The sequence below is a fragment of the Pseudophryne corroboree genome, unplaced genomic scaffold (assembly GCF_028390025.1).
Source record: "Pseudophryne corroboree isolate aPseCor3 unplaced genomic scaffold, aPseCor3.hap2 scaffold_373, whole genome shotgun sequence".
In the NCBI taxonomy this organism is placed as follows: domain Eukaryota; kingdom Metazoa; phylum Chordata; class Amphibia; order Anura; family Myobatrachidae; genus Pseudophryne; species Pseudophryne corroboree.
Genome location: NW_026970023.1, coordinates 244424 through 269181, shown reverse-complemented (window position 1 = coordinate 269181; position 24758 = coordinate 244424). Strand labels below are relative to the sequence as shown.

The window sequence follows — 24758 nt, the reverse complement described above, 5'->3', positions numbered from 1 at the left end:
GACTCTTTTCAGAGAACAAATTTGTTAGCATAAAAATAAAGCCAGAAAATGAAGAGCTGTTTAATCACTCAATTGGATTTTTCTGCCAGCATATTTCTTTTTCTCTGCAACCCACTGCTAAATTGTGCTTCCTAGCTGTTTTTTTTCATAAAATCACTTAATCAAATCTAACTGATTACATCAGAGTAGGCCAGGTACCCTACACCATAAGAGAGGGTTTGAAATTTTGACTTGTCTACTTAAATATCACCAAAATCTGATCACAAGGTCAATTACGTCCCTGGGTGGGATTGAACCACCAACTTTTTGGTTAATAGCCGTACACACTAACTGATTGCGCTACAGCGACACTTTGTGAAAGTACATACTGACAAAGGCTAATAAGCATTCATCTAGAACGTTTCCTAGAAAAACTTTAAATAGTCAATAATCTGGAGAGTTTTTGTAAGATGTTTCTTCCATCAACCAATGAAGAAACACATTGGTACTTTCCCATGATGAGTGAGTGCTTCAGGATCTCTTGCACTTACATGTGCAGCAGAGTACTGTAATGGAAGCATGCTGGGTCCATAACCCAGAGGTAGGCAGATTGAAATTATCCTCTGCTATATGCATTTTTTTTGTTAATTAAAGTAATCCAAAACTGGGATTGATATTTTTGCTCTTTTTATTTTACTTAAAGTACAATAACTTTTACCTTTTTAATTTGTTTTAATAGTATATAGACAGTATTGTTTTCTTTCAAAAATCCACTTAATTTTCTTTACCCGATTATTAAAATGGTAATTGACAAAAACAAACTACATTGTCACCAGAAGAGCAATACAAAATGTACAAGTGATATATTAAAATCATCTTTCCAGCTTGAATTTCAATGATGCATTGGGGCAACGATTTTGTGAGAAACATCTTACCCTTAAATAAAGATTTTCTTAATTCCTTACCTGTGTGCTAATTAGATATCACCTTGTTTTCACATTAAACAGACTTCCACATGAGAAAGCAGCAAGGATGCAGTGGCGTTAATGTTTCCTGGTGTCAACCTGTATTATTTCAGTAGATATTGAAATGAGGATGCATCTTGCTGCCTTTCCAATGAAGCAAGTTTAATTTAGTAATAGGTGAAAAACCATCCCTACAAAGATGTTAATCCGATACTTGGCTTTGTGGACACTTTTCAGAGAACAAATTAGTTAGCATAAAAATAAAGCCAGAAAATGAAGAGCTGTTTAATCACTCAATTGGATTTTTCTGCCAGCATATTTCATTTTCTCTGCAAACCACTGCTAAATTGTGCTTCCTAGCTGTTTTTTGATAAAATCACTTAATCAAATCTAACTCTGATTACATCAGAGTAGGCCAGGTACCCTACACCATAAGAGGGGGTTTGAAATTTTGACTTGTCTACTTAAAGATCACCAAAATCTGATGACAAGGTCAATAACATCCCTGGGTGGGATTGAACCACCAACCCTTTGGTTAATAACCAAACACACTAACCGATTACACCACAGAGACACTTTGCAAAAGTACATACTGACAAAGGCTAATAAGCATTCATCTAGAACGTTTCCTAGAAAACTTTAAAAAGTCAATAATCTGGAGAGTTTTTGTAAGATGTTTCTTCCATCAACCAATGAAGAAACGCATTGGTACTTTCCCATGATGAGTGAGTGCTTCAGGATCTCTTGCACTTACATGTGCAGCAGAGTACTGCAATGGAAGCATGCTGGGCCCCTTAACCCAGAGGTAGGCAGATTGAAACTATCCTCTGCTATATGCATTTTTTTTTTGTTAATTAAAGTAATCCAAAACTGGGATTGATATTTTTGCTCTTTTATTTTTACTTAAAGTACAATAACTTTTACCATTTTAATTTGTTTTAATAGTATATTGACAGTATTGTTTTCTTTCAAAAATCCACTTAATTTTCTTTACCCTATTATTAAAATGGTAATTGACAAAAACAAACTACATTGTCACCAGAAGAGCAATACAAAATGTACAAGTGATATATTAAAATCATCTTTCCAGCTTGAATTTCAATGATGCATTGGGGCAACGATTTTGTGAGAAACATCTTCACCCTTAAATAAAGATTTTCTTAATTCCTTACCTGTGTGCTAATTAGATATCACCTTGTTTTCACATTAAACAGACTTCCACATGAGAAAGCAGCAAGGATGCAGTGGCGTTAATGTTTCCTGGTGTCAACCTGTATTATTTCAGTAGATATTGAAATGAGGATGCATCTTGCTGCCTTTCCAATGAAGCAAGTTTAATTTAGTAATAGGTGAAAAACCATCCCTACAAAGATGTTAATCAGATACTTGGCTTTGTGGACACTTTTCAGAGAACAAATTTGTTAGCATATAAATAAAGCCAGAAAATGAAGAGCTGTTTAATCACTCAATTGGATTTTTTTGCCAGCATATTTCTTTTTCTCTGCAAACCACTGCTAAATTGTGCTTCCTAGCTGTTTTTATAAAATCACTGAATCAAATCTAACTCTGATTACATCAGAGAAGGCCAGGTACCCTACACCATAACAGGGGTTTTTGAAATTTTGACTTGTCTACTTAAAGATCACCAAAATCTGATAACAAGGTCAATTACATCCCTGGGTGGGATTGAACCACCAACCTTTTGGTTAATAGCCGTACACACTAACTGATTGCGCCACAGCGACACTTTGCAAAAGTACATACTGACAAAGGCTAATAAGCATTCATCTAGAACGTTTCCTAGAAAAACTTTAAATAGTCAATAATCTGGAGAGTTTTTGTAAGATGTTTCTTCCATCAACCAATGAAGAAACACATTGGTACTTTCCCATGATGAGTGAGTACTTCAGGATCTCTTGCAATTACATGTGCAGCAGAGTACTGTAATGGAAGCATGCTGGGTCCATAGCCCAGAGGTAGGCAGATTGAAACTATCCTCTGCTATATGCGTTTTTTTTTTGTTAATTAAAGTAATCCAAAACTGGGATTGATATTTTTGCTCTTTTATTTTTACTTAAAGTACAATAACTTTTACCATTTTCATTTGTTTTAATAGTATATTGACAGTATTGTTTTCTTTCAAAAATCCACTTAATTTTCTTTACCCGATTATTAAAATGGTAATTGACAAAAACAAACTACATTGTCACCAGAAGAGCAATACAAAATGTACAAGTGATATATTAAAATCATCTTTCCAGCTTGAATTTCAATGATGCATTGGGGCAACGATTTTGTGAGAAACATCTTCACCCTTAAATAAAGATTTTCTTAATTCCTTACCTGTGTGCTAATTAGATATCACCTTGTTTTCACATTAAACAGACTTCCACATGAGAAAGCAGCAAGGATGCAGTGGCGTTAATGTTTCCTGGTGTCAACCTGTATTATTTCAGTAGATATTCAAATGAGGATGCATCTTGCTGCCTTTCCAATGAAGCAAGTTTAATTTAGTAATAGGTGAAAAACCATCCCTACAAAGGTGTTAATCAGAAACTTGGCTTTGTGGACACTTTTCAGAGAACAAATTTGTTAGCATAAAAATAAAGCCAGAAAATGAAGAGCTGTTTAATCACTCAATTGGATTTTTTTGCCAGCATATTTCTTTTTCTCTGCAACCCACTGCTAAATTGTGCTTCCTAGCTGTTTTTATAAAATCACTGAATCAAATCTAACTCTGATTACATCAGAGAAGGCCAGGTACCCTACACCATAAGAGGGGGTTTGAAATTTTGACTTGTCTACATAAAGATCACCAAAATCTGATAACAAGGTCAATTACGTCCCTGGGTGGGATTGAACCACCAACCTTTTGGTTAATAGCCTTACACAGTAACTGATTGCGCCACAGCAACACTTTGCAAAAGTCCTTACTGACAAAGGCTAATAAGCATTCATCTAGAACGATTCCTAGAAACATTTTAAAAAGTCAATAATGTGGAGAGTTTTTGTAAGATGTTTCTTCCATCAACCAATGAAGAAACATATTGGTACTTTCCCATGATGAGTGAGTGCTTCAGGATCTCTTGCACTTACATGTGCAGCAGAGTACTGTAATGGAAGCATGCTGGGTCCATAACCCAGAGGTAGGCAGATTGAAACTATCCTCTGCTATATGCATTTTTTTTTGTTAATTAAAGTAATCCAAAACTGGGATTGATATTTTTGCTCTTTTATTTTTACTTAAAGTACAATAACTTTTACCATTTTAATTTGTTTTAATAGTATATTGACAGTATTGTTTTCTTTCAAAAATCCAATTAATTTTCTTTACCCGATTATTAAAATGGTAATTGACAAAAACAAACTACATTGTCACCAGAAGAGCAATACAAAATGTACAAATGATATATTAAAATCATCTTTCCAGCTTGAATTTCAATGATGCATTGGGGCAACGATTTTGTGAGAAACATCTTCACCCTTAAATAAAGATTTTCTTAATTCCTTACCTGTGTGCTAATTAGATATCACCTTGTTTTCACATTAAACAGACTTCCACATGAGAAAGCAGCAAGGATGCAGTGGCGTTAATGTTTCCTGGTGTCAACCTGTATTATTTCAGTAGATATTGAAATGAGGATGCATCTTGCTGCCTTTCCAATGAAGCAAGTTTAATTTAGTAATAGGTGAAAAACCATCCCTACAAAGATGTTAATCAGATACTTGGCTTTGTGGACACTTTTCAGAGAACAAATTTGTTAGCATAAAAATAAAGCCAGAAAATGAAGAGCTATTTAATCACTCAATTGGATTTTTTTGCCAGCATATTTCTTTTTCTCTGCAACCCACTGCTAAATTGTGCTTCCTAGCTGTTTTTATAAAATCACTGAATCAAATCTAACTCTGATTACATCAGAGAAGGCCAGGTACCCTACACCATAACAAGGGTTTTCGAAATTTTGACTTGTCTACATAAAGATCACCAAAATCGGATAACAAGGTCAATTACATCCCTGGGTGGGATTGAACCACCAACCTTTTGGTTAATAGCCTTACACAGTAACTGATTGCGCCACAGCAACACTTTGCAAAAGTCCATACTGACAAAGGCTAATAAGCATTCATCTAGAACGATTCCTAGAAACATTTTAAAAAGTCAATAATGTGGAGAGTTTTTGTAAGATGTTTCTTCCATCAACCAATGAAGAAACACATTGGTACTTTCCCATGATGAGTGAGTGCTTCAGGATCTCTTGCACTTACATGTGCAGCAGAGGACTGTAATGGAAGCATGCTGGGTCCATAACCCAGAGGTAGGCAGATTGAAACTATCCTCTGCTATATGCATTTTTTTTTTGTTAATTAAAGTAATCCAAAACTGGTATTGATATTTTTGCTCTTTTATTTTTACTTAAAGTACAATAACTTTTACCATTTTAATTTGTTTTAATAGTATATTGACAGTATTGTTTTCTTTCAAAAATCCACTTAATTTTCTTTACCCGATTATTAAAATGGTAATTGACAAAAACAAACTACATTGTCACCAGAAGAGCAATACAAAATGTACAAGTGATATATTAAAATCATCTTTCCAGCTTGAATTTCAATGATGCATTGGGGCAACGATTTTGTGAGAAACATCTTACCCTTAAATAAAGATTTTCTTAATTCCTTACCTGTGTGCTAATTAGATATCACCTTGTTTTCACATTAAACAGACTTCCACATGAGAAAGCAGCAAGGATGCAGTGGCGTTAATGTTTCCTGGTGTCAACCTGTATTATTTCAGTAGATATTGAAATGAGGATGCATCTTGCTGCCTTTCCAATGAAGCAAGTTTAATTTAGTAATAGGTGAAAAACCATCCCTACAAAGATGTTAATCAGATACTTGGCTTTGTGGACACTTTTCAGAGAACAAATTTGTTAGCATAAAAATAAAGCCAGAAAATGAAGAGCTGTTTAATCACTCAATTGGATTTTTTTGCCAGCATATTTCTTTTTCTCTGCAAACCACTGCTAAATTGTGCTTCCTAGCTGTTTTTATAAAATCACTGAATCAAATCTAACTCTGATTACATCAGAGAAGGCCAGGTACCCTACACCATAACAGGGGTTTTTGAAATTTTGACTTGTCTACTTAAAGATCACCAAAATCTGATAACAAGGTCAATTACATCCCTGGGTGGGATTGAACCACCAACCTTTTGGTTAATAGCCGTACACACTAACTGATTGCGCCACAGCGACACTTTGCAAAAGTACATACTGACAAAGGCTAATAAGCATTCATCTAGAACGTTTCCTAGAAAAACTTTAAATAGTCAATAATCTGGAGAGTTTTTGTAAGATGTTTCTTCCATCAACCAATGAAGAAACACATTGGTACTTTCCCATGATGAGTGAGTGCTTCAGGATCTCTTGCACTTACATGTGCAGCAGAGTACTGTAATGGAAGCATGCTGGGTCCATAACCCAGAGGTAGGCAGATTGAAACTATCCTCTGCTGTATGCATTTTTTTTGTTAATTAAAGTAATCCAAAACTGGGATTGATATTTTTGCTCTTTTATTTTTACTTAAAGTACAATAACTTTTACCATTTTAATTTGTTTTAATAGTATATTGACAGTATTGTTTTCTTTCAAAAATCCAATTAATTTTCTTTACCCGATTATTAAAATGGTAATTGACAAAAACAAACTACATTGTCACCAGAAGAGCAATACAAAATGTACAAATGATATATTAAAATCATCTTTCCAGCTTGAATTTCAATGATGCATTGGGGCAACGATTTTGTGAGAAACATCTTCACCCTTAAATAAAGATTTTCTTAATTCCTTACCTGTGTGCTAATTAGATATCACCTTGTTTTCACATTAAACAGACTTCCACATGAGAAAGCAGCAAGGATGCAGTGGCGTTAATGTTTCCTGGTGTCAACCTGTATTATTTCAGTAGATATTGAAATGAGGATGCATCTTGCTGCCTTTCCAATGAAGCAAGTTTAATTTAGTAATAGGTGAAAAACCATCCCTACAAAGATGTTAATCAGATACTTGGCTTTGTGGACACTTTTCAGAGAACAAATTTGTTAGCATAAAAATAAAGCCAGAAAATGAAGAGCTGTTTAATCACTCAATTGGATTTTTTTGCCAGCATATTTCTTTTTCTCTGCAACCCACTGCTAAATTGTGCTTCCTAGCTGTTTTTATAAAATCACTGAATCAAATCTAACTCTGATTACATCAGAGAAGGCCAGGTACCCTACACCATAACAGGGGTTTTCGAAATTTTGACTTGTCTACATAAAGATCACCAAAATCTGATAACAAGGTCAATTACATCCCTGGGTGGGATTGAACCACCAACCTTTTGGTTAATAGCCTTACACAGTAACTGATTGCGCCACAGCAACACTTTGCAAAAGTCCATACTGACAAAGGCTAATAAGCATTCATCTAGAACGATTCCTAGAAACATTTTAAAAAGTCAATAATGTGGAGAGTTTTTGTAAGATGTTTCTTCCATCAACCAATGAAGAAACACATTGGTACTTTCCCATGATGAGTGAGTGCTTCAGGATCTCTTGCACTTACATGTGCAGCAGAGGACTGTAATGGAAGCATGCTGGGTCCATAACCCAGAGGTAGGCAGATTGAAACTATCCTCTGCTATATGCATTTTTTTTTGTTAATTAAAGTAATCCAAAACTGGTATTGATATTTTTGCTCTTTTATTTTTACTTAAAGTACAATAACTTTTACCATTTTAATTTGTTTTAATAGTATATTGACAGTATTGTTTTCTTTCAAAAATCCACTTAATTTTCTTTACCCGATTATTAAAATGGTAATTGACAAAAACAAACTACATTGTCATCAGAAGAGCAATACAAAATGTACAAGTGATATATTAAAATCATCTTTCCAGCTTGAATTTCAATGATGCATTGGGGCAACGATTTTGTGAGAAACATCTTACCCTTAAATAAAGATTTTCTTAATTCCTTACCTGTGTGCTAATTAGATATCACCTTGTTTTCACATTAAACAGACTTCCACATGAGAAAGCAGCAAGGATGCAGTGGCGTTAATGTTTCCTGGTGTCAACCTGTATTATTTCAGTAGATATTGAAATGAGGATGCATCTTGCTGCCTTTCCAATGAAGCAAGTTTAATTTAGTAATAGGTGAAAAACCATCCCTACAAAGATGTTAATCCGATACTTGGCTTTGTGGACACTTTTTAGAGAACAAATTAGTTAGCATAAAAATAAAGCCAGAAAATGAAGAGCTGTTTAATCACTCAATTGGATTTTTCTGCCAGCATATTTCATTTTCTCTGCAAACCACTGCTAAATTGTGCTTCCTAGCTGTTTTTTGATAAAATCACTTAATCAAATCTAACTCTGATTACATCAGAGTAGGCCAGGTACCCTACACCATAAGAGGGGGTTTGAAATTTTGACTTGTCTACTTAAAGATCACCAAAATCTGATGACAAGGTCAATAACATCCCTGGGTGGGATTGAACCACCAACCCTTTGGTTAATAACCAAACACACTAACCGATTGCACCACAGAGACACTTTGCAAAAGTACATACTGACAAAGGCTAATAAGCATTCATCTAGAACGTTTCCTAGAAAACTTTAAAAAGTCAATAATCTGGAGAGTTTTTGTAAGATGTTTCTTCCATCAACCAATGAAGAAACGCATTGGTACTTTCCCATGATGAGTGAGTGCTTCAGGATCTCTTGCACTTACATGTGCAGCAGAGTACTGCAATGGAAGCATGCTGGGCCCCTTAACCCAGAGGTAGGCAGATTGAAACTATCCTCTGCTATATGCATTTTTTTTTTGTTAATTAAAGTAATCCAAAACTGGGATTGATATTTTTGCTCTTTTATTTTTACTTAAAGTACAATAACTTTTACCATTTTCATTTGTTTTAATAGTATATTGACAGTATTGTTTTCTTTCAAAAATCCACTTAATTTTCTTTACCCGATTATTAAAATGGTAATTGACAAAAACAAACTACATTGTCACCAGAAGAGCAATACAAAATGTACAAGTGATATATTAAAATCATCTTTCCAGCTTGAATTTCAATGATGCATTGGGGCAACGATTTTGTGAGAAACATCTTCACCCTTAAATAAAGATTTTCTTAATTCCTTACCTGTGTGCTAATTAGATATCACCTTGTTTTCACATTAAACAGACTTCCACATGAGAAAGCAGCAAGGATGCAGTGGCGTTAATGTTTCCTGGTGTCAACCTGTATTATTTCAGTAGATATTCAAATGAGGATGCATCTTGCTGCCTTTCCAATGAAGCAAGTTTAATTTAGTAATAGGTGAAAAACCATCCCTACAAAGGTGTTAATCAGAAACTTGGCTTTGTGGACACTTTTCAGAGAACAAATTTGTTAGCATAAAAATAAAGCCAGAAAATGAAGAGCTGTTTAATCACTCAAATGGATTTTTTTGCCAGCATATTTCTTTTTCTCTGCAACCCACTGCTAAATTGTGCTTCCTAGCTGTTTTTATAAAATCACTGAATCAAATCTAACTCTGATTACATCAGAGAAGGCCAGGTACCCTACACCATAAGAGGGGGTTTGAAATTTTGACTTGTCTACATAAAGATCACCAAAATCTGATAACAAGGTCAATTACGTCCCTGGGTGGGATTGAACCACCAACCTTTTGGTTAATAGCCTTACACAGTAACTGATTGCGCCACAGCAACACTTTGCAAAAGTCCATACTGACAAAGGCTAATAAGCATTCATCTAGAACGATTCCTAGAAACATTTTAAAAAGTCAATAATGTGGAGAGTTTTTGTAAGATGTTTCTTCCATCAACCAATGAAGAAACACATTGGTACTTTCCCATGATGAGTGAGTGCTTCAGGATCTCTTGCACTTACATGTGCAGCAGAGTACTGTAATGGAAGCATGCTGGGTCCATAACCCAGAGGTAGGCAGATTGAAACTATCCTCTGCTATATGCATTTTTTTTGTTAATTAAAGTAATCCAAAACTGGGATTGATATTTTTGCTCTTTTATTTTTACTTAAAGTACAATAACTTTTACCATTTTAATTTGTTTTAATAGTATATTGACAGTATTGTTTTCTTTCAAAAATCCAATTAATTTTCTTTACCCGATTATTAAAATGGTAATTGACAAAAACAAACTACATTGTCACCAGAAGAGCAATACAAAATGTTCAAATGATATATTAAAATCATCTTTCCAGCTTGAATCTCAATGATGCATTGGGGCAACGATTTTGTGAGAAACATCTTACCCTTAAATAAAGATTTTCTTAATTCCTTACCTGTGTGCTAATTAGATATCACCTTGTTTTCACATTAAACAGACTTCCACATGAGAAAGCAGCAAGGATGCAGTGGCGTTAATGTTTCCTGGTGTCAACCTGTATTATTTCAGTAGATATTGAAATGAGGATGCATCTTGCTGCCTTTCCAATGAAGCAAGTTTAATTTAGTAATAGGTGAAAAACCATCCCTACAAAGATGTTAATCCGATACTTGGCTTTGTGGACACTTTTCAGAGAACAAATTAGTTAGCATAAAAATAAAGCCAGAAAATGAAGAGCTGTTTAATCACTCAATTGGATTTTTCTGCCAGCATATTTCATTTTCTCTGCAAACCACTGCTAAATTGTGCTTCCTAGCTGTTTTTTGATAAAATCACTTAATCAAATCTAACTCTGATTACATCAGAGTAGGCCAGGTACCCTACACCATAAGAGGGGGTTTGAAATTTTGACTTGTCTACTTAAAGATCACCAAAATCTGATGACAAGGTCAATAACATCCCTGGGTGGGATTGAACCACCAACCCTTTGGTTAATAACCAAACACACTAACCGATTGCACCACAGAGACACTTTGCAAAAGTACATACTGACAAAGGCTAATAAGCATTCATCTAGAACGTTTCCTAGAAAACTTTAAAAAGTCAATAATCTGGAGAGTTTTTGTAAGATGTTTCTTCCATCAACCAATGAAGAAACGCATTGGTACTTTCCCATGATGAGTGAGTGCTTCAGGTTCTCTTGCACTTACATGTGCAGCAGAGTACTGCAATGGAAGCATGCTGGGCCCCTTAACCCAGAGGTAGGCAGATTGAAACTATCCTCTGCTATATGCATTTTTTTTTGTTAATTAAAGTAATCCAAAACTGGGATTGATATTTTTGCTCTTTTATTTTTACTTAAAGTACAATAACTTTTACCATTTTAATTTGTTTTAATAGTATATTGACAGTATTGTTTTCTTTCAAAAATCCACTTAATTTTCTTTACCCTATTATTAAAATGGTAATTGACAAAAACAAACTACATTGTCACCAGAAGAGCAATACAAAATGTACAAGTGATATATTAAAATCATCTTTCCAGCTTGAATTTCAATGATGCATTGGGGCAACGATTTTGTGAGAAACATCTTCACCCTTAAATAAAGATTTTCTTAATTCCTTACCTGTGTGCTAATTAGATATCACCTTGTTTTCACATTAAACAGACTTCCACATGAGAAAGCAGCAAGGATGCAGTGGCGTTAATGTTTCCTGGTGTCAACCTGTATTATTTCAGTAGATATTGAAATGAGGATGCATCTTGCTGCCTTTCCAATGAAGCAAGTTTAATTTAGTAATAGGTGAAAAACCATCCCTACAAAGATGTTAATCAGATACTTGGCTTTGTGGACACTTTTCAGAGAACAAATTTGTTAGCATAAAAATAAAGCCAGAAAATGAAGAGCTGTTTAATCACTCAATTGGATTTTTTTGCCAGCATATTTCTTTTTCTCTGCAAACCACTGCTAAATTGTGCTTCCTAGCTGTTTTTATAAAATCACTGAATCAAATCTAACTCTGATTACATCAGAGAAGGCCAGGTACCCAACACCATAACAGGGGTTTTTGAAATTTTGACTTGTCTACTTAAAGATCACCAAAATCTGATAACAAGGTCAATTACATCCCTGGGTGGGATTGAACCACCAACCTTTTGGTTAATAGCCGTACACACTAACTGATTGCGCCACAGCGACACTTTGCAAAAGTACATACTGACAAAGGCTAATAAGCATTCATCTAGAACGTTTACTAGAAAAACTTTAAGTAGTCAATAATCTGGAGAGTTTTTGTAAGATGTTTCTTCCATCAACCAATGAAGAAACACATTGGTACTTTCCCATGATGAGTGAGTACTTCAGGATCTCTTGCAATTACATGTGCAGCAGAGTACTGTAATGGAAGCATGCTGGGTCCATAGCCCAGAGGTAGGCAGATTGAAACTATCCTCTGCTATATGCGTTTTTTTTTGTTAATTAAAGTAATCCAAAACTGGGATTGATATTTTTGCTCTTTTATTTTTACTTAAAGTACAATAACTTTTACCATTTTCATTTGTTTTAATAGTATATTGACAGTATTGTTTTCTTTCAAAAATCCACTTAATTTTCTTTACCCGATTATTAAAATGGTAATTGACAAAAACAAACTACATTGTCACCAGAAGAGCAATACAAAATGTACAAGTGATATATTAAAATAATCTTTCCAGCTTGAATTTCAATGATGCATTGGGGCAACGATTTTGTGAGAAACATCTTCACCCTTAAATAAAGATTTTCTTAATTCCTTACCTGTGTGCTAATTAGATATCACCTTGTTTTCACATTAAACAGACTTCCACATGAGAAAGCAGCAAGGATGCAGTGGCGTTAATGTTTCCTGGTGTCAACCTGTATTATTTCAGTAGATATTCAAATGAGGATGCATCTTGCAGCCTTTCCAATGAAGCAAGTTTAATTTAGTAATAGGTGAAAAACCATCCCTACAAAGGTGTTAATCAGAAACTTGGCTTTGTGGACACTTTTCAGAGAACAAATTTGTTAGCATAAAAATAAAGCCAGAAAATGAAGAGCTGTTTAATCACTCAATTGGATTTTTTTGCCAGCATATTTCTTTTTCTCTGCAACCCACTGCTAAATTGTGCTTCCAAGCTGTTTTTATAAAATCACTGAATCAAATCTAACTCTGATTACATCAGAGAAGGCCAGGTACCCTACACCATAAGAGGGGGTTTGAAATTTTGACTTGTCTACATAAAGATCACCAAAATCTGATAACAAGGTCAATTACGTCCCTGGGTGGGATTGAACCACCAACCTTTTGGTTATTAGCCTTACACAGTAACTGATTGCGCCACAGCAACACTTTGCAAAAGTCCATACTGACAAAGGCTAATAAGCATTCATCTAGAACGATTCCTAGAAACATTTTAAAAAGTCAATAATGTGGAGAGTTTTTGTAAGATGTTTCTTCCATCAACCAATGAAGAAACACATTGGTACTTTCCCATGATGAGTGAGTGCTTCAGGATCTCTTGCACTTACATGTGCAGCAGAGTACTGTAATGGAAGCATGCTGGGTCCATAACCCAGAGGTAGGCAGATTGAAACTATCCTCTGCTATATGCATTTTTTTTGTTAATTAAAGTAATCCAAAACTGGGATTGATATTTTTGCTCTTTTATTTTTACTTAAAGTACAATAACTTTTACCATTTTAATTTGTTTTAATAGTATATTGACAGTATTGTTTTCTTTCAAAAATCCAATTAATTTTCTTTACCCGATTATTAAAATGGTAATTGACAAAAACAAACTACATTGTCACCAGAAGAGCAATACAAAATGTACAAATGATATATTAAAATCATCTTTCCAGCTTGAATTTCAATGATGCATTGGGGCAACGATTTTGTGAGAAACATCTTCACCCTTAAATAAAGATTTTCTTAATTCCTTACCTGTGTGCTAATTAGATATCACCTTGTTTTCACATTAAACAGACTTCCACATGAGAAAGCAGCAAGGATGCAGTGGCGTTAATGTTTCCTGGTGTCAACCTGTATTATTTCAGTAGATATTGAAATGAGGATGCACCTTGCTGCCTTTCCAATGAAGCAAGTTTAATTTAGTAATAGGTGAAAAACCATCCCTACAAAGATGTTAATCAGATACTTGGCTTTGTGGACACTTTTCAGAGAACAAATTTGTTAGCATAAAAATAAAGCCAGAAAATGAAGAGCTATTTAATCACTCAATTGGATTTTTTTGCCAGCATATTTCTTTTTCTCTGCAACCCACTGCTAAATTGTGCTTCCTAGCTGTTTTTATAAAATCACTGAATCAAATCTAACTCTGATTACATCAGAGAAGGCCAGGTACCCTACACCATAACAGGGGTTTTCGAAATTTTGACTTGTCTACATAAAGATCACCAAAATCTGATAACAAGGTCAATTACGTCCCTGGGTGGGATTGAACCACCAACCTTTTGGTTAATAGCCTTACGCAGTAACTGATTGCACCACAGCAACACTTTGCAAAAGTCCATACTGACAAAGGCTAATAAGCATTCATCTAGAACGATTCCTAGAAACATTTTAAAAAGTCAATAATGTGGAGAGTTTTTGTAAGATGTTTCTTCCATCAACCAATGAAGAAACACATTGGTACTTTCCCATGATGAGTGAGTGCTTCAGGATCTCTTGCACTTACATGTGCAGCAGAGTACTGTAATGGAAGCATGCTGGGTCCATAACCCAGAGGTAGGCAGATTGAAACTATCCTCTGCTATATGCATTTTTTTTTTTGTTAATTAAAGTAATCCAAAACTGGGATTGATATTTTTGCTCTTTTATTTTTACTTAAAGTACAATAACTTTTACCATTTTAATTTGTTTTAATAGTATATTGACAGTATTGTTTTCTTTCAAAAATCCACTTAATTTTCTTTACCCGATTATTAAAATGGTAATTGACAAAAACAAACTACATTATCACCAGAAGAGCAATATAAAATGTTCAAGTAATATATTAAAATCATCTTTCCAGCTTGGATTTCAATGATGCATTGGGGCAACGATTTTGTGAGAAACATCTTCACCCTTAAATAAAGATTTTCTTAATTCCTTACCTGTGTGCTAATTAGAGATCACCTTGTTTTCACATTAAACAGACTTCCACATGAGAAAACAGCAATGATGCAGTGGCGTTAATGTTTCATGGTGTCAACCTGTATTATTTCCGTAGATATTGAAATGAGGATACATCTTGCTGCCTTTCCAATGAAGCAAGTTTAATTTAGTAATAGGTGAAAAACCATCCCTACAAAGATGTTAATCAGATACTTGGCTTTGTGGACACTTTTCAGAGAACAAATTTGTTATCATAAAAATAAAGCCAGAAAATGAAGAGCTGTTTAATCACTCAATTGGATTTTTCTGCCAGCATTTTTCTTTTTCTCTGCAACCCACTGCTAAATTGTGCTTCCTAGCTGTTTTTTTTATAAAATCACTTAATTAAATCTAACTCTGATTACATCAGAGAAGGCCAGGTACCCTACACCATAAGAGGGGGTTTGAAATTTTGACTTGTCTACTTAAATATCACCAAAATCTGATCACAAGGTCAATCACGTCCCTGGGTGGGATTGAACCACCAACCTTTTGATTAATAGCTGAACACACTAACCGATTGCGCCACAGAGACACTTTGCAAAAAGTAAATACTGACAAAGACTAATAAGCATTCATCTAGAACGTTTCCTAGAAAAACTTTAAAAAGTCAATAATCTGGAGAGTTTTTGTAAGATGTTTCTTCCAGCAACCAATGAAGAAACACATTGGTACTTTCGCATGATGAGTGAGTGCTTCAGGATCTCTTGCACTTACATGTGCAGCAGAGTACTGTAATGGAAGCATGCTGGGTCCATAACCCAGAGGTAGGCAGATTGAAACTATCCTTTGCTATATGCATTTTTTTTGTTCATTAAAGTAATCCAAAACTGGGATTGATATTTTAGCTTTTATTTTTACTTAAAGTACAATAACTTTTACCATTTTAATTTGTTTTAATAGTATATTGACAGTATTGTTTTCTTTCAAAAATCCACTTAATTTTCTTTACCCGATTATTAAAATGGTAATTGACAAAAACAAACTACATTGTCACCAGAAGAGCAATACAAAATGTACAAGTGATGTATTAAAATCATCTTTCCAGCTTGAATTTCAATGATGCATTGGGGCAACGATTTTGTGAGAAACATCTTCACCCTTAAATAAAGATTTTCTTAATTCCTTACCTGTGTGCTAATTAGATATCACCTTGTTTTCACATTAAACAGACTTCCACATGAGAAAGCAGCAAGGATGCAGTGGCGTTAATGTTTCCTGGTGTCAACCTGTATTATTTCAGTAGATATTGAAATGAGGATGCATCTTGCTGCCTTTCCAATGAAGCAAGTTTAATTTAGTAATAGGTGAAAAACCATTCCTACAAAGATGTTAATCAGATATTTGGCTTTGTGGACACTTTTCAGAGTACAAATTTGTTAGCATAAAAGTAAAGCCAGAAAATGAAGAGCTGTTTAATCACTCAATTGGATTTTTTTGCCAGCATATTTCTTTTTCTCTGCAAACCACTGCTAAATTGTGCTTCCTAGCTGTTTTTATAAAATCACTGAATCAAATCTAACTCTGATTACATCAGAGAAGGCCAGGTACCCAACACCATAACAGGGGTTTTTGAAATTTTGACTTGTCTACTTAAAGATCACCAAAATCTGATAACAAGGTCAATTACGTCCCTGGGTGGGATTGAACCACCAACCTTTTGGTTAATAGCCGTACACACTAACTGATTGCGCCACAGCGACACTTTGCAAAAGTACATACTGACAAAGGCTGATAAGCATTCATCTAGAACGTTTCCAAGAAAAACTTTAAATAGTCAATAATCTGGAGAGTTTTTGTAAGATGTTTCTTCCATCAACCAATGAAGAAACACATTGGTACTTTCCCATGATGAGTGAGTGCTTCAGGATCTCTTGCAATTACATGTGCAGCAGAGTACTGTAATGGAAGCATGCTGGGTCCATAGCCCAGAGGTAGGCAGATTGAAACTATCCTCTGCTATATGCATTTTTTTTGTTAATTAAAGTAATCCAAAACTGGGATTGATATTTTTGCTCTTTTATTTTTACTTAAAGTACAATAACTTTTACCATTTTAATTTGTTTTAATAGTATATTGACAGTATTGTTTTCTTTCAAAAATCCACTTAATTTTCTTTACCCGATTATTAAAATGGTAATTGACAAAAATAAACTGATGAGGATACTACTGCAGTCTTTGTTTCGTCTGTACCCGCTGAAAGAGCAGCAAAAGGTGGAGATCTTGATGGAACAGTTGAAAGGGCTTGCACTTAGAGAGGTTACTTCCTGGCCTACTGAAGAGAAGAAGACTGTGGACCAGATCCTCAACAGGCTTGCTACCACATTTGACACAAGGACAGTGTCAGAACTTAAAATGCACTTCTTTGCTCGAAAGCAACAACCAGGAGAGTCACTACGGGGCTATGCCCTCAGCTTGCAGGAAGCACTCAGAGATGTTCAGCAAGCAGACCCTGAGCAAGTGCATGACAAAGAGAAAATGTTATTGGACCAGTTCACTGAAGGTGCAAGGGGCGAATTTGTAAAACTCAGCTGCGACTATTGAGATTGCAGAAGCCTGGAAGCACATTCCTGGATTTTAAAGAGGCTGCGATTAAAGTTCTAGGCTCCAGTCTTACTTCAGGGGCTGTTCCACAAGAGTCTATTCCAGAGATGCCACGGTATCAAGAGAATTCTGATGCCCAGGAGTCAAGTTTTAAAGGAGCTACTTACCCACCTACAGTAAAAGGAGTGACAGTGCCATGTTCAAAGACATGCATATTTGACTCTTCTAGTGAGTTACGAAGTCTGCTGGCTGAACTGACACGTGGTGTGACAGAGATGCGCAGAGACCTGCAGATTCTGAAGAGACAGCAGGCACTGCTCCATGAAGAAATGGAATGGTGCCAGGAGAGGAGACCACTGAACAGTTCCCAATGGGACCTACATAGAAACAGGGAGACACTTTTTTCCAACCACTTTGCCTCCCAAAGGCGACCCATTTTTCAAAGCTGTGAAGGAAGCGGACAAATTAAGAGAGAATTTGAGCAGCCAGATCATTTAAACTCCAAATTCATGTGGTTAACCCGTTATGTTAGCCAAAGCCCGGTGGTTCAAGTTTGCATCAATGGAGTCTCAATGCCCGCTCTCTTAGACACTGGATCACAAGTGACCACAATACAAGCAACACAGTTTGAGCAGCATTGGACTGAGGAACAGATGTTTCCGTCAACTTCCACATTGATAAACCCGATTGCAAGCAATGGGCACTGCATCCCTTGCAAAGGATACTCGGAAGCTGAAATTCAAATCGGACGAACAGTGCTACCACAGCAAGGCTTCATCATCACCACTGCCCAAGATGATGGATTGCCTCCAGTGATAGTGGGCATGAATGTGTTGCGGAACTGCTGTGAGGAGCTCGTAGCAGCACTCCAAGGAGAGTTTCAAACTGACAAGCTCCAGGAGAAACAAGGCCTTCAACCTGGGATAGCCAAACAAAAGGGAAGAATGATAACAGAATTATCTGTAAGAGAGGAACATGAAAAAAATAAGGCTAGCCAAATAATGATAGAAATGCCCATCTCCAGTGTCCAGATTATCCGAAAGAATGCTTCAATGTTAGGCATGAATAATATAGCATCCAGTTCTAGAAACTGTGAGCAACCTATTCAAGGAACCAGTTTTGACCACCTGCAAGATAAAAGTCAGATGATAAGACACCTCAAAGCCTTACTGAAGATTGGGAAATACCTGACCAAGCGACAAAGGCAAGAATCCTCGCCAGAACTCCTGAAGTTGTTGAGACAGCGAGAAAGGCTGTTTGAAGAGAAAGGACAGTTGGTTCGATGTAGTGTGGATCCTAATACTCATTATAGGATCAGTCAACTTGTAATTCCAAGACAAAGTGCTTGTTATGTGCTTGAAGAATATCACGACAAGTCAGGTCACCCTGGGTGCAAAAGGATGGAAACAAGCATCTGGAAAAAGTTCTTTTGGGTTGAAATGAGGGAAGACATCAAGAGATGGTGCCGAAACTGTCCAACCTGTTCTGTAAGAAGAACCTTGCTGCCTCTTTCTCTCCAGAATCCATTGTCCCAAACCAGCTGTGATACTGAATCCCAAGATGGAATGGAAGAGGCTCATAAAATGTATTTACAGCAGACTAAGGTGGTTTGTCACCGACAAGGAGGCAAGAAGACTAGGGCTTGCAAAACAGAAAACCACCATAGTCAGCTGCAGTTTTGTACAGCATGTCCCAAAGACAGTTTAGAAAGAGTTCAATACTCATCCATGGCAGGGGGGTTGAGGTTTCCTAGACAAACTTTTCAAGACCATATACTGTCCAGATTTCAACCGATTGCTCCAGGAGCATGTGTTAATGTACTATAGCACAAAAGGAATTATACCTATCAGATACTGATGTTAAAAATGTTGATAAATGTTAATGTTTCAGACATAATCTGTGTTCACTAATGAATGTGACTGGATATAGTGAGAAGTTTATATAGGGATAAAACCAAAATGCGTGAAGACACGCATGTTTTGGGGGGGGGGCACGTGTGATATCCCATAACAACAAGGACATTTTTGACAACAGTGTAGTTGCCTGTGCCATTTTAAATAAAGTTTATTTAAAAGAAAATTGAACAGCAGTTTGAGAAGTCAGTTGGAGCCATGGTGAGGAAAGAGCTGGCGACGCCATTACGCAGAGATGAGCAGCTGAGAGAGGGGAGACAAATAAGCTGAAAATTGCATGAGAGAGTAAGCAGTAGTGCAAAATACAGCAGTGGAAGTGCAGCAATTAACAAGTAAGAACGCCATGACACTCTCAGCCAAGAGAGTGCACAGCAAGTGTCAGAGACAGGAGAGTATAAAGCCTTTATACCAATGCTGACTGGCCTACATCTGAGGGGAAACTGCCTCAGAAACATCTATTGACTGGGTGAGATAAATCCATATTTATACTGAAACCTACTCCACTGCAAAGGACATTATCCTATATTTACTATACCTATGCAGCGATTTACATGGGAAGCAGCTCCAGTTTGTTTTAAACAATCATCTTTACTACACAGAGCTACAATATTTTGTTCACAGCTAAAGGAGACAATAGCTGCATATAACTATGTAACAACATAACCGGGCCCCAACGTGCACATAGAGACTCCCTGCAGTGACACCAATGTTATCTGGGACTTAAATATTGTCTGCATAAGTTGATTTCTATTACTAAGCAACATAGTATTAATCTCAGATTTAGTTATATTACCATTTGTGTAATGACTTAAAGTGTATATGGTGTCTGTGTTTAAGTTGCTTGAATCAAATCTTTCCCTTCCCTACTGTAATCAGTTCCTTTTCTGAGTTATGTGGTAAACCATTTATTCTTTCATACAAAGCCCTGCCTGCCTTTCTTTGTGTCTGGGGAAACCTTGCCTCTCTGCCAGGAATAGAGAAGAGCTGCTGCTGAAGGAGGAATAGTCCATCAAGGTATCCCTGACCTGTTCCACATAGTTTACACACTTGTTATACCGGGGTGTTACATTGTGTGTGACTGACCTTAGGAAGAAACCGGAGCCTCCGCTGCAGTGACCCAGCAACCAGGGCACGGGAGTATACAGTGCCGCTGGGAGTGATGAAGCTGCAGTAAAGATGTCTATTAGACCTAGCCTGCTGCAGCCCTTGTAGATTCTCATAAAAAAAGTTCTTCTTTTCTTGTCAAAATTAATAGCTAAGAATAGGCTGCTTGAGGCAGGCCCCTGTTAAGTGGCCTGCTACTGAAGGCAACAACTACAAACTGAGCTCCCTGTTCATGGAAGCGGGGTTATAGAGGAGAATGCGCTGAGCATCTTGGGAACAGTCAAAAGCTTTGAGCCGGTTGGTGCCTCAGATCAAGATCCTACTCTACACCCCAATGTGAATCCTTGTGGAGTCCAGTGTACCCCACAGAAGAAATTAATGTGTCACACCCATTGGCAGCAACCTTAGAATAGCTGCTGACGGGCACAATTGAGAAAGGAAGGGGGGGGGGGACATTTGAATCCAGCACATAGATGCAATTCAAATATGTAATTTGAACCTTCCTATTTTAAAATATAATGGATGAACCTCACCCTGTGAGAACAATCTTCATGATATAGAGATCTCATATGCAAAATAAGTATGAGTTGGGATAGGGCTGGGGAGGGTGGCTGCTCGGGCAGCCCCTCCCCCGTCAAGTTAAGGAGATTCAACTGAGGAAGCACAAGGGAACTCTCGTCTGGGGACAACAACTGCAGGGAGACCACATCTTTTCAGATGAACATGGGAGGGCGGAAGGCTGCCTAATACTGAAGCACCATCAAATATCAAACCATATGCAATAACTAGTACAAGCATTCCTGGGGGAAGGTCTGCAGGAGACGAATTTGCATACGGTGATGTCATCCAAGCAGTGGGCCAAAGTTGGCTGGAACCCTCATCTGCATATGAAAAGAGAAAAGGGTTATGCAGGGCATGGCGGCCTTTTGCGGCGCTTGGATGACCCCTAGTTCGCATTAAACACCTCCACCCTCCTTCGGTGTGGGGCTCATGTTGACTATGCCCCAGCCCCTGAAGCATTCAAGCTGATTTCTTGCAGCAGCTGGGCACTGTAACAGCTCCAGAGCTGCTCTGTAAGGCAAATAAAAGGGTGTGGGCCCTGCAGCACTACCTGTAGTTCGCATTGTGCGTTGGAAGGCACAAAGTAATCAGACGGGAGAAGTCAGGATAGTGCTCAAGGGCATAGAAGGGAGCGGCTCAAGAAAAGAGAAGTGGAAACAGACAGCAAACTAGGCTGGAGAGAGACCTGAGACAAAGAGATCTGAATTATACGAGAGCCGACCAGGGGAAACACAAATTATGCAGTCAAGTTTCCCACATTTGGGGAAATCGCAGGGGCAGCACAGCCAGAGTGCAATGGGTGAGCCTTGCCCTGGGAGAAGCACCTTCAAGATCATAGTATCTCACCTGGCAGGTAAGTAGGAGTTGGGCTAGAGCTGGGGAGGGTCGCTGCTCGGGCACCCCCCTGTCAAGTGAAGGAGATCCAACTGAGGCAGCACAATGGAACTCTCGAAAGAAGAACAAGGCTAGAGGAAGATCTGAGACAAAGAAATCTGACTTTTACCAGAGCTGACCAGCGGAAAACACAAACACAGTCCCCCACTACCACAAATAATGCAGGCGAGTTTCCCACATTTGGGGAAATCACAGGGGTCAGCATACCCAGAATGCAATGAATGAACCTCACCCTGGGTGAACAATCTTCATGACCATGGTGTCTCCTATGCAAAATAAGTATGATTTGGGATAGGGCTGGGGAGGGCCGCTGCTCAGGCACATCTCTGTCAAGTAAAGTTAATTCAACTGAGGCAGCACAAGGGAACTCTCATCTGGGGACAACAACTGCAGGGAGAACACATATTTTCAGATGAACATGGGAGGGCAGAAGGCTGCCTAATACTGAAGCACCCCCAAACAACAAACCAAATGCAACAACTAGTGCAAGCATTCCTGGGGGAAGGCCTGCAGCAGATGGATTTGCATATGGTGATGTTATCCAAGCAGTGGGTCAAAGTTGGCTTCAACCCTCATCTGCATATGAAAAGAGAAAAGGGGCGTGCAGGGCATGGCGGCCTTTTGCGGCGCTTGGATGACCCCTAGATCGCATTAAACACCCCCACCCTCCTTTGGTGTGGGGCTCATGTTGGCCATGCCCCATCCCATGAAGCATTCAAGCTGATTTCTTGCAGCAGCTGGGCACTGTAACAGCTCCAGAGCTGCTCTGTAAGGCAAGTAAAAGGGTGTGGGCCCTGCAGCACTACCTGTAGTTTGCATTGTGCATTGGAAGGCACAAAGTAAGCAGACGGGAGGAGAAGTCAGGATAGTGCACAAGGGTATAGAAGGGAGGGGCTCAAGAAAAGAGAAGTGGAAACAGACAGCAAACTAGGCTGGAGAGAGACCTGAGACAAAGAGATCTGAATTATACGAGAGCCGACCAGGGGAAACACAAATTATGCAGTCAAGTTTCCCACATTTGGGGAAATTGCAGGGGCAGCACACCCAGAGTGCAATGGGTGAGCCTTGCCCTGGGAGAAGCACCTTCATGATCATAGTATCTCACCTGGCAGGTAAGTAGGAGTTGGGCTAGAGCTGGGGAGGGTCGCTGCTCGGACACCCCCCTGTCAAGTGAAGGAGATCCAACTGAGGCAGCACAAAGGAACTCTCGAAAGAAGAACAAGGCTAGAGGAAGATCTGAGACAAAGAAATCTGACTTTTACCAGAGCTGACCAGAGGAAAGCACAAACACAGTCCACCACTACCACAAATAATGCAGTCGAGTTTCCCACATTTGGGGAAATCACAGGGGTCAGCATACCCAGAGTGCAATGAATGAACCGCACCCTGGGAGAACAATCTTCATAACAATGGTATCTCCTATGCAAAATAAGTATGATTTGGGATATGGCTGGGGAGGGCCGCTGCTCAGGCACATCTCTGTCAAGTAAAGGAGATTCAACTGAGGCAGCACAAGGGAACTCTCATCTGGGGACAACAACTGCAGGGAGAACACATATTTTCAGATGAACATGGGAGGGCAGAAGGCTGCCTAATACTGAAGCACCCCCAAACAACAAACCAAATGCAACAACTAGTGCAAGCATTCCTGGGGGAAGGCCTGCAGCAGATAGATTTGCATATGGTGATGTCATCCAAGCAGTGGGTCAAAGTTGGCTTCAACCCTCGTCTGCATATGAAAAGAGAAAAGGGGCGTGCAGGGCATGGTGGCCTTTTGCGGCACTTGGCTGACCCCTAGTTTGCATTAAACACCTCCACCCTCCTTCGGTGTGGGGCTCATGTTGGCTATGCCCCAGCCCCTGAAGCATTCAAGCTGATTTCTTGCAGCAGCTGGGCACTGTAACAGCTCCAGAGCTGCTCTGTAAGGCAAGTAAAAGGTTGTGGGCCCTGCAGCACTACCTGTAGTTCGCATTGTGCGTTGGAAGGCACAAAGTAAGCAGAAAGGAGGAGAAGTCAGGATAGTGCGCAAGGGCATAGAAGGGAGCTGCTGAAGAAAAGAGAAGTGGAAACAGACAGCAAACTAGGCTGGAGAGAGACCTGAGACAAAGAGATCTGAATTATACGAGACCTGACCAGGGGAAACACAAATTATGCAGTCAAGTTTCCCACATTTGGGGAAATCGCAGGGGCAGCACACCCAGAGTGCAATGGGTGAGCCTTGCCCTGGGAGAAGCACCTTCATGATCATAGTATCTCACCTGGCAGGTAAGTAGGAGTTGGGCTAGAGCTGGGGAGGGTCGCTGCTCGGGCACCCCCCTGTCAAGTGAAGGAGATCCAACTGAGGCAGCACAAAGGAACTCTCGAAAGAAGAACAAGGCTAGAGGAAGATCTGAGACAAAGAAATCTGACTTTTACCAGAGCTGACCAGAGGAAAGCACAAACACAGTCCACCACTACCACAAATAATGCAGTCGAGTTTCCCACATTTGGGGAAATCACAGGGGTCAGCATACCCAGAGTGCAATGAATGAACCGCACCCTGGGAGAACAATCTTCATAACAATGGTATCTCCTATGCAAAATAAGTATGATTTGGGATATGGCTGGGGAGGGCCGCTGCTCAGGCACATCTCTGTCAAGTAAAGGAGATTCAACTGAGGCAGCACAAGGGAACTCTCATCTGGGGACAACAACTGCAGGGAGAACACATATTTTCAG

General features: G+C 38.3%; 6 non-coding genes across 6 annotated transcripts; all 6 read right to left on the bottom strand.

Moving 5' to 3' along the window:
• Positions 1–21844: 21844 nt before the first annotated feature.
• On the bottom strand, positions 21845–22007 carry LOC135021840 (U1 spliceosomal RNA). Its single transcript, XR_010219049.1, has one exon. It is a non-coding gene; the product is annotated as a U1 spliceosomal RNA (small nuclear RNA).
• A 152-nt stretch (positions 22008–22159) lies between these two features.
• On the bottom strand, positions 22160–22323 carry LOC135021737 (U1 spliceosomal RNA). The gene has a single exon (XR_010218954.1). It is a non-coding gene; the product is annotated as a U1 spliceosomal RNA (small nuclear RNA).
• A 674-nt stretch (positions 22324–22997) lies between these two features.
• On the bottom strand, positions 22998–23160 carry LOC135021764 (U1 spliceosomal RNA). Its single transcript, XR_010218981.1, has one exon. It is a non-coding gene; the product is annotated as a U1 spliceosomal RNA (small nuclear RNA).
• A 152-nt stretch (positions 23161–23312) lies between these two features.
• LOC135021711 (U1 spliceosomal RNA) lies at positions 23313–23476 on the bottom strand. The gene has a single exon (XR_010218929.1). It is a non-coding gene; the product is annotated as a U1 spliceosomal RNA (small nuclear RNA).
• A 674-nt stretch (positions 23477–24150) lies between these two features.
• LOC135021782 (U1 spliceosomal RNA) lies at positions 24151–24313 on the bottom strand. Its single transcript, XR_010218998.1, has one exon. It is a non-coding gene; the product is annotated as a U1 spliceosomal RNA (small nuclear RNA).
• Positions 24314–24465: 152 nt separating this feature from the next.
• On the bottom strand, positions 24466–24629 carry LOC135021710 (U1 spliceosomal RNA). Its single transcript, XR_010218928.1, has one exon. It is a non-coding gene; the product is annotated as a U1 spliceosomal RNA (small nuclear RNA).
• Between the last annotated feature and the right edge of the window lie 129 nt (positions 24630–24758).